General features: G+C 39.2%; 1 protein-coding gene across 4 annotated transcripts in view; it reads right to left on the bottom strand.

The window, feature by feature from the left end:
• Positions 1-12678, bottom strand: part of brsk2a (BR serine/threonine kinase 2a) — a 190750-nt gene that overhangs the window by 164575 nt on the left and 13497 nt on the right. The window lies entirely within an intron of this gene.

Below are 12678 nucleotides of genomic sequence, written 5' to 3'. Positions count from 1 at the left end.
TATCGGGATCACCACCCTGGCCTACCAATTCATGGGAACTGCTCCCAATGTCCACGTAATATTGCAGAGTCAATTCAACTAACACATTCCCACAAAATCCCGAGTCTTTAGAACTCTGGGAAAATCTCATCCACCCACAGGGTCTTGCCACCCAAAAGCTTTTTTTAAGCACCTTTGCAACATCAGCACCAGATATTGGAGAGGTTCCTAGGCTTTGCTTCCTCACTGGAAGACATCCTGGTGAAAATGAGGAGATCACTGTAGTATTCTGCCCATTGACCCACTACAGCCCGAATTGAGGTCAGCAGCACACATTCTCAGCATAAACAGTATTGGTATTCCTGACAACCTTGTGGCCAGAGCTCTGGCAAGCCACCTCCACAATGGAGCCAGGGAACATGGCCTACTCAGCCTCAATGCCCCCTGCCTTTTACAGGATTTGTTCAAAGCTATGCCAGAGGTCGAAGTTGAAGTTCAGTCTGACAGGAGATTCTACCAGATGTTTCCAGCAGGCCCTCACAATACATTTGGACCTCCCTACCATTCTCCCCCACCATCGGAGCCACTCACCACCAGGTAATGGTCAGTTAATACCTCCGACCCTCTCTTCAACAGATAAGATATCCACATGCAGCTCCCTTTTTATAGCATGTTTAAGGTCAAGTGACGTGCCTTTCAATTAAGAGGTTTGCCAGACTGCCAGGATTGTGCAAGGAAAGACAGTCAAAGAGAGAGACAGCGAAAGCAGTAACCCAAAAGAGAAAAACCCAGTAAAGCCAACATGCACCTAGCCAACAATCATGTGTCTTGAGGGTCTTAATAGGCGTGATCAAGACCCCTTCAGCTAAAGCAGTAAATTTTGGAAAACCAAATCATGTATACAGACATGAATTTCACCTCTCTGCAGGTGCTCGGTAATGTCTGGCAGCATCTGTCTTTTGTCTTGTTGCATCTGTCTATGCTAAAAGAGCGATCAAAAAAAATGCAAATACCTGCTCAGGGGTGTGAATCCAGAATAAAGAGCAGGGCACGTGTAGGAAGACAAATTCACAGGTACAATGAGTTCCCCCAGGTAAAGATCTGAATATTTCATAAAGCCTCATTAAGGCATGAAAATAAGAGGTTGAGATTTTTCACTGGAAGTGTCTTGGCAATAAATTCCGGTCACATGCCAGTTTTACAGAAACAGTTGTAAGCTTACGGGCATCAAACACCCTTCTTAATAACACCTAATGTGTTCCTACTTATAGCGCACAAGACATTCATTAAATCTCTGTAAACCTTTAATTTTATTGTTCATATTTCCTAATACCTAAAATAGAAACAAAATATTTACTTAGTCATGCCACACAATAGGACACTATATGAGAATTTTCTCACACTTTTACAAATGCTGCACACTATCACTATCAATACCAAGATCTACATACTTTTAAAAATGCTAAATGTTTTTCCTCTTTCATTTGTGTTATGGCAGATTTTTACTTCCATACTGTGCACAAGGCCTAAATGAAACTATCAACAAAAATCACAAAAAACTATTAAATAAATTATTTTAGTAATGTCTATATTTCTCATTTAACTTATTTATGCACATGAATAAGGCATGACATTTCCTATCCATTGTCTCACTTCTTCATTGATATGACAAACATGCTAACTGCTTATGGCTCCATAAACTCTTACCATATGTTGAGTCTTAAAAAACCCCCAGAGAACCTTAATTACTGATAACAAAATGTTAGACAGTAAAATTATGCACAGATTTAAATCATTGTCCAATTACAATTACTGTACTCCCTTGTAGTTTGTCAAAATATGATGATATGTTCTGCTCAAAGCAATCATTCCAACCAATTACCAGTGTTAGCCCATGAAGCAACACAAAGTATAGCTCTTTCATTAGATGTGCTATGTTTGTCATATTAAAATATAAAAATAAAATATTAAGATAACAAGAGAGGAGGAGGCAATAATGAAAATTGTTCACTATTCAGCGATTTTACATGAAAATATGATTGGCTATAGATAAAGAGGTCAAATTAATATCTACTGTAGTGCATACATTTTTCCACACTTAGTCATACTCACTACTTATTAGTAGTGAGTGTGATGACATTTATGTGCATTTTGTGTGCATGTGCAGAATGACAGGAATATACTGCAGCAGGAGTTTATGTAAAGATTTAATTGAATTCCTTCAGCTAGGACGGCAGCCCACAGCACTGTGGCTTATCCGGCCCTGAATTGCTTCCAGTGAGATCTAATCATGCTGCATGAAATGAGCCTTACCTGAGCAGAATAGCAGTACGAGGTCTGGGGGCTGCAGGGGAATACCTCTATTAGGGACAAAGAGAGGAAACGATGGAGGAGAGGGAGAAAAGGGTCAAGAATGAAGGCAGAGGCAAGGCGTGAGAGAAGAGCTTAATGGAAATTTGAAAGAAATGGTTCGACTTCAATCTAAGTTAATTTGGCACGAGATGTAAACTATAATTTTCCATTAAGACCTACTGTAATCAGTTTAAATTGTTAAGGGAAAGGAAGTTATTTCATCAATTTCATTCATTCACTGAAAAACATATTAATTAAATGCTGTCGCATTCATGTTTCAAATGGGTGTTTTTCAAAGTGGTACAACTTAAATATATTAGAGGATAGAACAAGTAAAAAAAAAACAACAAACATAATTAAAAAGGGCACAAAAAAAGCTATTATAACAAGAGATCTAAAGAGATTGAAATGACAATATTTCCTTCAGAGTTTCGCCATCAGGTAGCGCTAACTGCAACATCTGGTCAAGCAATTCTAAGTTGTGAGCCATGAAAATGAACTTGAAACATGCATGATTTCAAGTTCAATATCTAAAATACAGTCCCATCACACTACTACTACATGCCTTGCATTTCGATCTTCTCTCATGAGTTGAAAGCACTGGTAAACCCGTTTTGTTAGACCTGTTGATAAAGCAGCGAACCTGCTACTGTAACTCCAGCAAAGCAGACAGTCAAAAATGTCACACAGACTGAAAGCCATAATGATCACTGTAATGCATGACTCAGGCTGTGCTCAACAGATCTGCGTAGATGCATAGCCAAATGGATGAGTACTAATTTAAGCTCACAAGAATTATAATGCCTCAAAACAGCAGTGGGAGCAGACAGCTGACCAACCGAAATAACATGTTCAGAAATGGGCCACAGTACAATCCATACCTCATAAAAGCAGGTCACTGTGTTGGATATTGCCACTCATGTGGAACCACTGACAAGACAAGTTTACCAATGCATGTAACTTATGCAGAATTAAAGGTAATTAAAACAAAAACAATAAAACTCACAATCTACCATTAATGACAGGTAAGTTAGGAAAGGTTTGACGATCTTTCCAAATGTCCCGCAAGGCATGAGGAATTATGTGTCTGTGTGTGTATGAGTGTGTGTCAAGCTTGCAGAGCTGCCCGGAGCAATTCTTCCTGCCATGGCTGAATCTCCTCCAGTAGCGATGTATGAGCTCCACAGCAGTCAGACACAGACAGCACATTCGTGTCTGGGTGTGTGTGTGTGTGTGTGTGTCAGTATGTGCATAATATGTAACTGTGAATCAACATAGCTGGGTATGCTGGCTTTGAATAATAGTAATAGGAGGCAATGACCCTGAGAGATGCCTTACTTCTATGACTTATTTGTCTTCCCTCAGAAACACTTCTTGGGTGCGGTTGTCCCCCCTCATTTTGTTTCTTTTTTCTCGGTTTGCCTGTGTCTCAAGAGGTGCAGCTCTCAAATACAACCTTTTGTTTCTACAGAGAGCCTCTTTAACAACATGCAGCAAAGACTCAAACACTGACACTCAGCCACACGCACAGAGCAAAGCACCCAAAAATGCATTTTGAAAAAAATAATTCTGTGAGAGAAAAAAAATTTTGAGCATCCTTTACTTCAGCAATTTCTGATGCTTTGCAAAATTAAAACAAAAAAATATATATATTGCTGTATTGGTAAAGGCCACAGAGTCATTGAACTAATAAATTATTCCCACTTCTCTAAAGCCTTCATTACAGACTCCGATATCCAATAGTCAGATACTATATTTAGCAAGTCCAAATTTCTTGGGATTTTTAGCAGAAAACTGTTCATTTCCCATTGCAAAGGATTTATAGTTTAGCTTGCCTCCTGGTAGCTGATGTGATATCAGAGCGCAGAGGGAAAGTTAAGCACTGGTTGGTGGACTCAGCCAAAGTCAAATAAAAATCCAAATAGGAGATTGTGCTTGATGCATTTAAATAAATAAATAAATAAATAAATAAAAAACACTCTGGACTCGCAGAATCAAAATGCCATTTCCAGTTATTACAATACATGGACATGACAGCAGATGGGACTTGGCGGCATGCTCAAAGCACTTACCCTTTTTCTTATCAAGTGGCAGAAAACATTTATTTTTATTTGCCACTCTGCTGCTTCATCAACTATTATCTAGGTTGTCTTTGGTGGTCTTTCAATATAAGCTCCCAGGCTTATTATAAAAACTGAAAAATAAATCTTTCACTGTTACTCTACAAAAACCAAAATACTCCCCAATTTTCAAATGTGCAATATAATAAGACCAGCTGACCAACGTGCTGAACGCTGGCTTTATTATAGGCAAGTTTATCAGTCAGAGAGAATCATCCAGTTCATGTTTCTGGTTTGCGAAGAAGTGATAGCAAATGCTCTGAAAGATGCACATGCCCAATTTCTGAGGTGTTTCAAGCAGAGGGCAATGTTTATTTTTTAATCCACAAGAAGAACCAAGACAAGTCGTTGCCATTGAAAACTTTGAAAGCATCACAATTACCTAGTCCCAGCCATCTGTCATGCGCTGTACTCATTAAATGAGCTCACAATTTCATTAGTGTATGTTTTCCGGGGAAACAACCCAAAGGGAGTTGCTGGTTCACTGGTTCATGCAATTTAAAAGTTATTCCATATGCATATTCACAGGCGTCATAACTCACCTGACTTAACATTCAGAAGTATGGTTTGAAATAACAACATGACCTAAAAAGTTTTTAATTGAATTAATAACCTGTAAAGCACAAAGGCATCCGGTTTGGCCTGCAGAATGTTAAAAATAATGAATAAATTATGCATGAAGGCGTCAGGTGTAACCCAGCTCAAAAAAAAAAATTTAATAATAGTAGTGCCTTAGCTAATTACAGCTTATACACACACAACACGTCGAGCTTACAAACACCAGCACTTTGAAGGATCTCTCACTCTTGAACTTTGTTTATAGAGAGCTGAACTCCCCGTAGATATATAGTGGGGAAATAATGTATTGTGCCACCAGAAGGTAGTAGGCTAAGCTAATAAGCTTGTATTAATAGCTATGCATCCAAATATCTTAACGTCAATGAGCTGGAAAGTGATTAGCAACAACACAACAAACTCAGGGGGATATTAAAATTTCACAATATTTCTTGCCACACCAGCATGACTTCATCTAGTAAAAAATAAATAAAATCAGCTGTGTATTTATTTTTACCAGATATAAAGGTGAATACTTTAGATATGACACCATTTAGTATCAATGTTTGAAATGCTTATTCGGAAGTGAGAAACGAAGTAGCTCTCAAGTTGCAACTTATTTAAACCTTTCTACCATTAGTAAGTTAAAAAACGGTCACTGTTTTTTCAAAAATCTGGGCCACATCTGGTCATCTGGTCAAAAGTTACTTTAACAGGACAAACTGAAACTGGACAACTGTAGTAAATAAAGATTTAACAACATTTTGAGGTTTACTATTGTGAAAAGAAATAAATCTTTTGACATGGTGTCATTAAGACCACCATATTTAGAAAAACATGGATCAAATCTTGACTGAATTATGATACACTGCTGATAGAGTCTCTCAGCTTAAATTTAAAGAGGTTCTTAGTTATTTGGAAAACACTCGTCCTCAAGCCCAATATTGTGTATGGTCATGGGCCCGTTTTTGGCATCAAGTAGACCAATGTTTTAAACAACCAAGGTTTTTTAATTAAGAAGCAGAGAAACCCTACTTCTTATAGTTGGCTCCAAGAAGAAAAAATGTTTAATGGTACAGAAACCTAAAAAAAGAAGAAAAAATAATCAAATGTGAAAATATAACATCATCAACATTGAATTTTAGCAGTGGCAGGAATAATTGCTGTCCTTTTGTTTTACATAAAAACAGCTAGATCTTTTTCTTTTTACAGTTATATTGAATTATATTGAATGCCTTATGACCATATTACTTTTACTTAGAGATGTAGCAATACACTGACAATATAAAGACAATATGTAAACAGACTCTGTTCATGAGATACTGTTTACATAGTCTTACCACTCGCAGTTGTAAAGTAGTTATCTTAGTAAAATGTTTTCAAAAGATTATAATTATAAAAATATTCCAAATTAGAGGCTGAGCTTTACAATATTGGACAATTTATTTTTTTTTTATTAATCCCAAGCAAATGACAAAGACACCCATGTGACTTACATGAATAAGAAATGGCAGAAAACTGCACCAAAGTCAAGGTCACCGGGCCCACTCACATATCTGATGAAGGATAAGGTACAGTTCAGAGGCACAGGCAGCACTGGAGTGGTGGGGAGACTCATAAAGAACCCCCACTCCTCATGCCTCCCCATTTGCGAGGAAAGCCTGCCAAGGCTAGCTGAGCTGATGGCAACTAACTCTGAGGCTCTCCACATGTGCTAATCTCCCAGATTTAAATGGGAACACAACACAGAGCACAGAGCAGGGCAAGCCGGTCTGATCCACCACCGTATGTCTGAGTACACACAGCCGCCATAGGCATGTGTACACATGCAGCGTGCATGTGAAAACAATTACACTCATTTGGTCATATGATCAAATATTATTATAATACATCAAGTACATAAATCGTACAATTTGAATAAATGCAAAGCTTTAGGCACTCAAGATTGCTATGATTCAACCTTGAATGTCCACCACCCTTCAGACAAAAATCTGAAAATTGAGCCACAGATAGAGACGCCGTGATTTGACAGTAGTGAGAGCAGGAGGGAGTACCTCCTTTCTTCCTTCAGGAGGGAAGACTGGGAACCATCAAGAAGCAGGGAAACCATGACAACCAGGCAACCAACCTTGGCAACCAACCCAGCATTCTCACAGTCTGAGCCAGACAAGTGGCTAAGCAAGGGTTAATCTCAACTGGGTGAAAGAGGAGAGAGACAGTCTGATTAAGCCTACTGCTGTGTACATGCAACAGACATTTAATTCTCTATGCTATAGGTCTTAAATGCCAAACACATCCAGCTTGACAGGCTGAATGGCTGTCAGCAATAAACAAGTAAAAGAAGAAAAAAAAACTGTGAAGCAACAGCTAAAATACATTTACTTAACCATGATGAGAATTTGCAGCAGCATGAAAAACAAAATTGTGTTTTTCTGTTTGCATTCCCTTCTTTACACTCTAGAAAACAAGATGTGTGAAATTCTAAGTAACGCAAAAAAAATAAGTCATATTACAGAAATCAGGAGCCAAACAGAAGTGGGAACCTTGACAGATGGCAAAATGGACGAAGTGGAGTGTGCGAGTGTGACGTGTTTCACCATGACATGGGGGAAATAGACCATAGCACTCTGATGTCCTAACCTTGTTCTCCATCCTACATAACATTGCAGAAAAAAAACGCTGGGTGTGCTGGGCTAGGTTAAGAATCAAATAGGAAATGATGGAGTCTTCCCAAAAAAATAAAAATACACATAAAAACCCCTAAACACACATCCATAATCACCCACCGAGATGTTTCTATTCACTGACCTCCCATCTAAAGATTGAGCTCTCTACCCCCCACCCAATATAAAGATGAAAAATCAAGGAGAAGCAGAGAGTCATGAAGATGATGATCAATATATTTCCTTAATTAATAACCTCCACAGTCGAAATGCTCAGGACCACTTCATCCTCTCAGACTTCAAGGCTTTTCTCGCCTCTATTCCCACTCCATTTCCCTCCCTTTGCCCCGCCTCGCTCCTCCCCCATTCTCCACCTCTTTCCTCATCATTAATCTCTGAAAATCATTGGCTACATACATTCCTCCAATCGATGCAATTCCACCGAGGTCTTGTCTGATTTACCACATGACTGAATTCCTGTATGAATCTGGACTGGCCAGAGGAAACGGGACTGAGAAAGAGAGATGGAGCATGGAGGATGAGGGAGACGAGCCTACTTACATAACCTTCAGCAGAAGTCCCAAACAGTGAAATTTGACATGAGAATCCAGATTTGATTCAGACAAAGAATAGTTTGGCCATGACCAGCCACCCCTGAAAATAACAATAACCGTGTGCACAGCATCTATGCTTCACACACAATAAAAGTAAAAATAAAATAGATAAATCCAGTTCAAAAATACCTAATTAGTCCCAAAAGGGGAGTTTAATGTTGTAAATCCTCTTATACAGCGCTCAAAACACAGAGAAAATAGACAGCATATGTAGCTAACACACAAGCACACCAGCATCCCACCATTTAGGATGCATTTCAGGGCTGAGGGAGTCAAGCTCTGGCTCTAACCAGACAGTGTAACAGCTGAGACCATGCTGGCTTGGCTTCCTGCTCTGCAGCTCTGATCCAGACTGCTAACACAGTGAGCAACCCAGCTGGGAGTAACATGGAACATCCTTTGGGTCAGGGCTTCTCTGACCTGAATGTTTGAACAAGCCCACGAACAACACAGGCCCATCATTGCAGATCTTTAGTTCTCCACTCCTCCTCCCCCAAGTAGGAGTAGCAACTTTTCACCTGTTTCACAATTATCTTGTGAAACAGCACAAAAGCTTCAGGTCAACGAGAACCTGAGCTCGGCCACAGCTCATTGGCAACACACAAGCATGTAGACTGAAATGCAATACTTCACTGTAGATTTGCCAAGTAACTTTTTATTGACGCATAAACTAAACGCTTCCTTCTCCCTTGTCATCCTGAGGAATACCCTGTGCCGAGTGTGAATTTCTCTTGCAACTGAGAGGAAATCTTTGAGAATAGCAATTGACCTAAGCCTCCCATACTGCTGTAACAGTTTTACAAATGCTGCACAATTTACCAGATATCAAAACTCAAATTAATGTATCCACTTGTTTGCATTAATGAAATAGGCCAAGTATTTGGTTAAGTCAGAGGTTTTTCTAAACAATATACCAAAACAAAAAATGCACGAGCAAACCCCAAAGCTGCAAAGAGTTAAGTTCAGTGAAGTCCACAGAAAGAGTTACAACTTGGCAAGTCTTTCTTCTGACATGAAGACAGCAAGAACAGCAGGATACTGGTTTAAGTGCCTTGTACCAGAGAACCCCAAACAAAAAGTCCTCAGACCCCAGCAGGGGGTGCTTAAGAAACAAAAAGATCAAAACAATGTTTCAAACAGCTGTTTTGTCAAATAAATTGTAAATTTCAAAGTCCCTGAAGCAGAAATGACTTTATTATCAAAACCTTCATGAAAAGTATAAAAATATCCTCTTAATCCAACCTCACCCCTCAGCTGGTCAACATTTGTGTTTAGAACAATTTTTAAAAAAGGGATTCACAAAGGATTAACATTTAACGTTTGTCTTTTTTGTGTTTTTTTAATAACAGCCCTCCTGTTCCACTTTAAAACAACCCTCAGGAACAAAGTAATGGCAACTCAGGGTAGTGTTTAACACTGAACAAAGCAGTTATTCAGCCAGTCTTAATGCTATTAAGCATTTTCCAGGCACACGGTGCCCTTTCAAAGCACAATCAAGTAACTATGTTACCTTCAGTCATTATGAAAATACTGTGCTTTTCAAAAATAACTTAAGAAATTTGACTTCACAAGTTGATGCCTTGAAATTGGCCTCCATCTTTTTAGGAAGTTCCTGGTCTGACACTCCACCATTAGCATGTTGCAAATTTGAGATTTTTCTTTTATTTTCTCAAAATAAAACTTTCTCTATTTTTTATAGATTAATAAGAAGCACAAAAAGTATATAGAAACAGGTAAAAGTTGCATAATAAATAGACGGCCCTGTAGTAGTAGTGTGATGGGACGGCCCTGTATAGGGTTGGCCCCCTGCTGTACCGTTTTGTTGTTTTTGTCCGGCTCACCACGTCCAACTTTCTGTTAATACTTTTGGGATTTTGTTCAATCCTCTCTTTTTTTTTTTTTTGAGACACGGGGAACTAAGGGTATTTAACTCTCTCTCTCTTTTTTCCTCCACAGAAAATCAAAGCAGATGAACCAAAAGAAAAGTTCAAGAGAGTTTTAAAATAAAATAATTTTTTTGTACCTTCATTTTTGCCTACATATCTTCAAATATGTTGTGCCCTTTTTTGGACGAAACACTAAGCAATTATTAAATCCTGGGTTTTAAATGTATTTATCAAAACAATTACACAGATTATTTTATGGACTACCAAATGTCTTCGAAATTTGAGGCGCACACCACAGAGTACAATGAGAGGTTAAATGAACTGGGTCAGATAGGTCAATAAAATGTTTAGGTTGGCAGCACATGTCAAGATAACATCCCTGTTCACTTTGAATGTCAGTAGGCAATATGTTTTGATGTCTGTCATATACAATAGAAAACCTGCACAGCGTCCATCAAATGGAAACGCTGTATTGATCAGGTTCTACCAATCAACCACAGAAACACAGGCCTTATTCTTCTATAGCTTAAGCGCCAATCAGCAGGCAGCCATGCAGACACTCCATATCTGCAGACCTTTTCAGGGCTGAATGCACACCTGACAAAGGAGGAGTCATACAAACACTCTGCAGAAACCAAAGGGTAATGGTGGTCTCCCCTTCAAAAAATACTTGCTCAAACTAGCAGGACAAGCATTTGGGAGAAGATCCTGGAATTCATACCATCCAGTTATTAGCAATAAAAGAATGGTAAATATCTGCTGTTGTATGCAGTGACATAGCAGTGACTGCTAATGTGCTAAGCTATGAGAGGACAGTCCATGCAACCTTTGTGCCACGTGAACGTTGTGAGAGAGACCTGCGTGGATTTTAGCTGCGTAGGAGGATTAGATGAGGATCCAAATCAGAACCGCCATGGTGGCAGTGTGTGTGACTCAGGACATGCTCTAATCACTTAATGAAAAAAGGACCTGCACAACTCCTGAGTTGAAGATCCAGATCAAGACGACCGCTTTCCGCTTCCCCTCCTGTGTCAACGCAAGCCAACCCTGGCCTGGGAACCCTCACAAGGGATTTAGCTCACTGGACAGTCCCTGCTGCCAGTCACAACCGAGCCAGGCCCATCAGGCACTCATAGTTGCCAGGCCAACCCTTTTCACGGAGGCCTGGGAAAAAGATCTGACAGATTAACAAATGGTTAACAGGCAAATGGATGTTACACACCGGTATTAATCTGAATACTTTTGGCATGGGTAAAACCACAGCAGCAAGATAGAGGAAAGACTCAGATGCCATTGGCCAGATCATTTTTTCCAACAAAGCACAAGCAGACTTAGATAATGCTGTGTTTTCAGTTGGTTCAAAGCAGAAAAGGAAAATGTTACTGAAAAGCTCGGTCAAATGTGTTCCATGTGAAAGTGAATTTTACCGTGTGTCCTGAAACTCTAATATGTTGAAGTCAATCATGTCTGGCTGACCTGTAGCTTGCATTCTTACACCCACATGGAACTGACGTCTGAAGTGAGCATGAAAAATCCATCAGAGTTGGCCCTGGCTCTCCCGTGAACAGAAACGATGATCTCAGTGACACCACATAATTAAACGTCTGTACCAAGCAGACGATACCAGCTCGATACTAGCACAAACACCCATTAGGGAGGCTGCAGTGGGCAATGCGAAAGCGAGACGAGTCTGAGTAAAAGCTCCTCCTGCAAGCAAGATAAAATTGAGGGGGATGCATTTATGGAAATGAAAAACAAAAAGCAACATCAATACAGCCTGAAACGTATCATAACCAGTGATTTTTGCTTTAATTAACTTTTTTATTTGACAAAGTATAACCAGACCTAAAATAATTTGATTTCAAAACAAAACAGAAACTATTATTTCTACTGCCTATAAAGCTGTTTTTACTATTACTTAATGTTAATACGAACAAGTAAAACAAAACACAGATGGAAAACTAAATGTCATATTAGCTCAGCCCTCCTTTGCATTTAAAACTAGCTCGTTTTTTGACATTGGTTCAACAAGGCACAAAGAATATTCCCTAGAGATTTTGATTAATGTTACAAATCTCTGATTCCACTGCATATCAGTAGAGCAAGCTACATATCAAACTTGCTCTGCTGAACTGAGATATGGTGACTGTGAATAGAATTAGAATACAGTGATTTCATTATCATGTTGGGGGGAAAAAAGCATGTCTATGGCATTATTTATAACAGCATACATACAACATACACAGAACCAGTGTAGATAAGACCCATTGCTAAACGGCAAGTTGGAGGCCAGGTGAATTAATCGACCCAGAGAATATTTGGAAGAAAGCATACTGCTTAGGAGTGCACAAAAAAACAAAACAAAAAAAAACAAACAAAAAAAACATTTACACACATGGCAACTCAGCGTGACCAGCTGGACTGAGCTGGGGAAAGTAACGCCTATTGTAGCCATTTTAGACAACAGATGGGAGGAAAATCTACCCATAGATAGACGCAGAGGAGAGGA

The sequence above is a fragment of the Gambusia affinis genome, linkage group LG08 (genome assembly GCF_019740435.1).
Source record: "Gambusia affinis linkage group LG08, SWU_Gaff_1.0, whole genome shotgun sequence".
In the NCBI taxonomy this organism is placed as follows: Eukaryota; Metazoa; Chordata; class Actinopteri; order Cyprinodontiformes; family Poeciliidae; genus Gambusia; species Gambusia affinis.
This window is presented reverse-complemented; position numbering and strand designations above follow the sequence as displayed.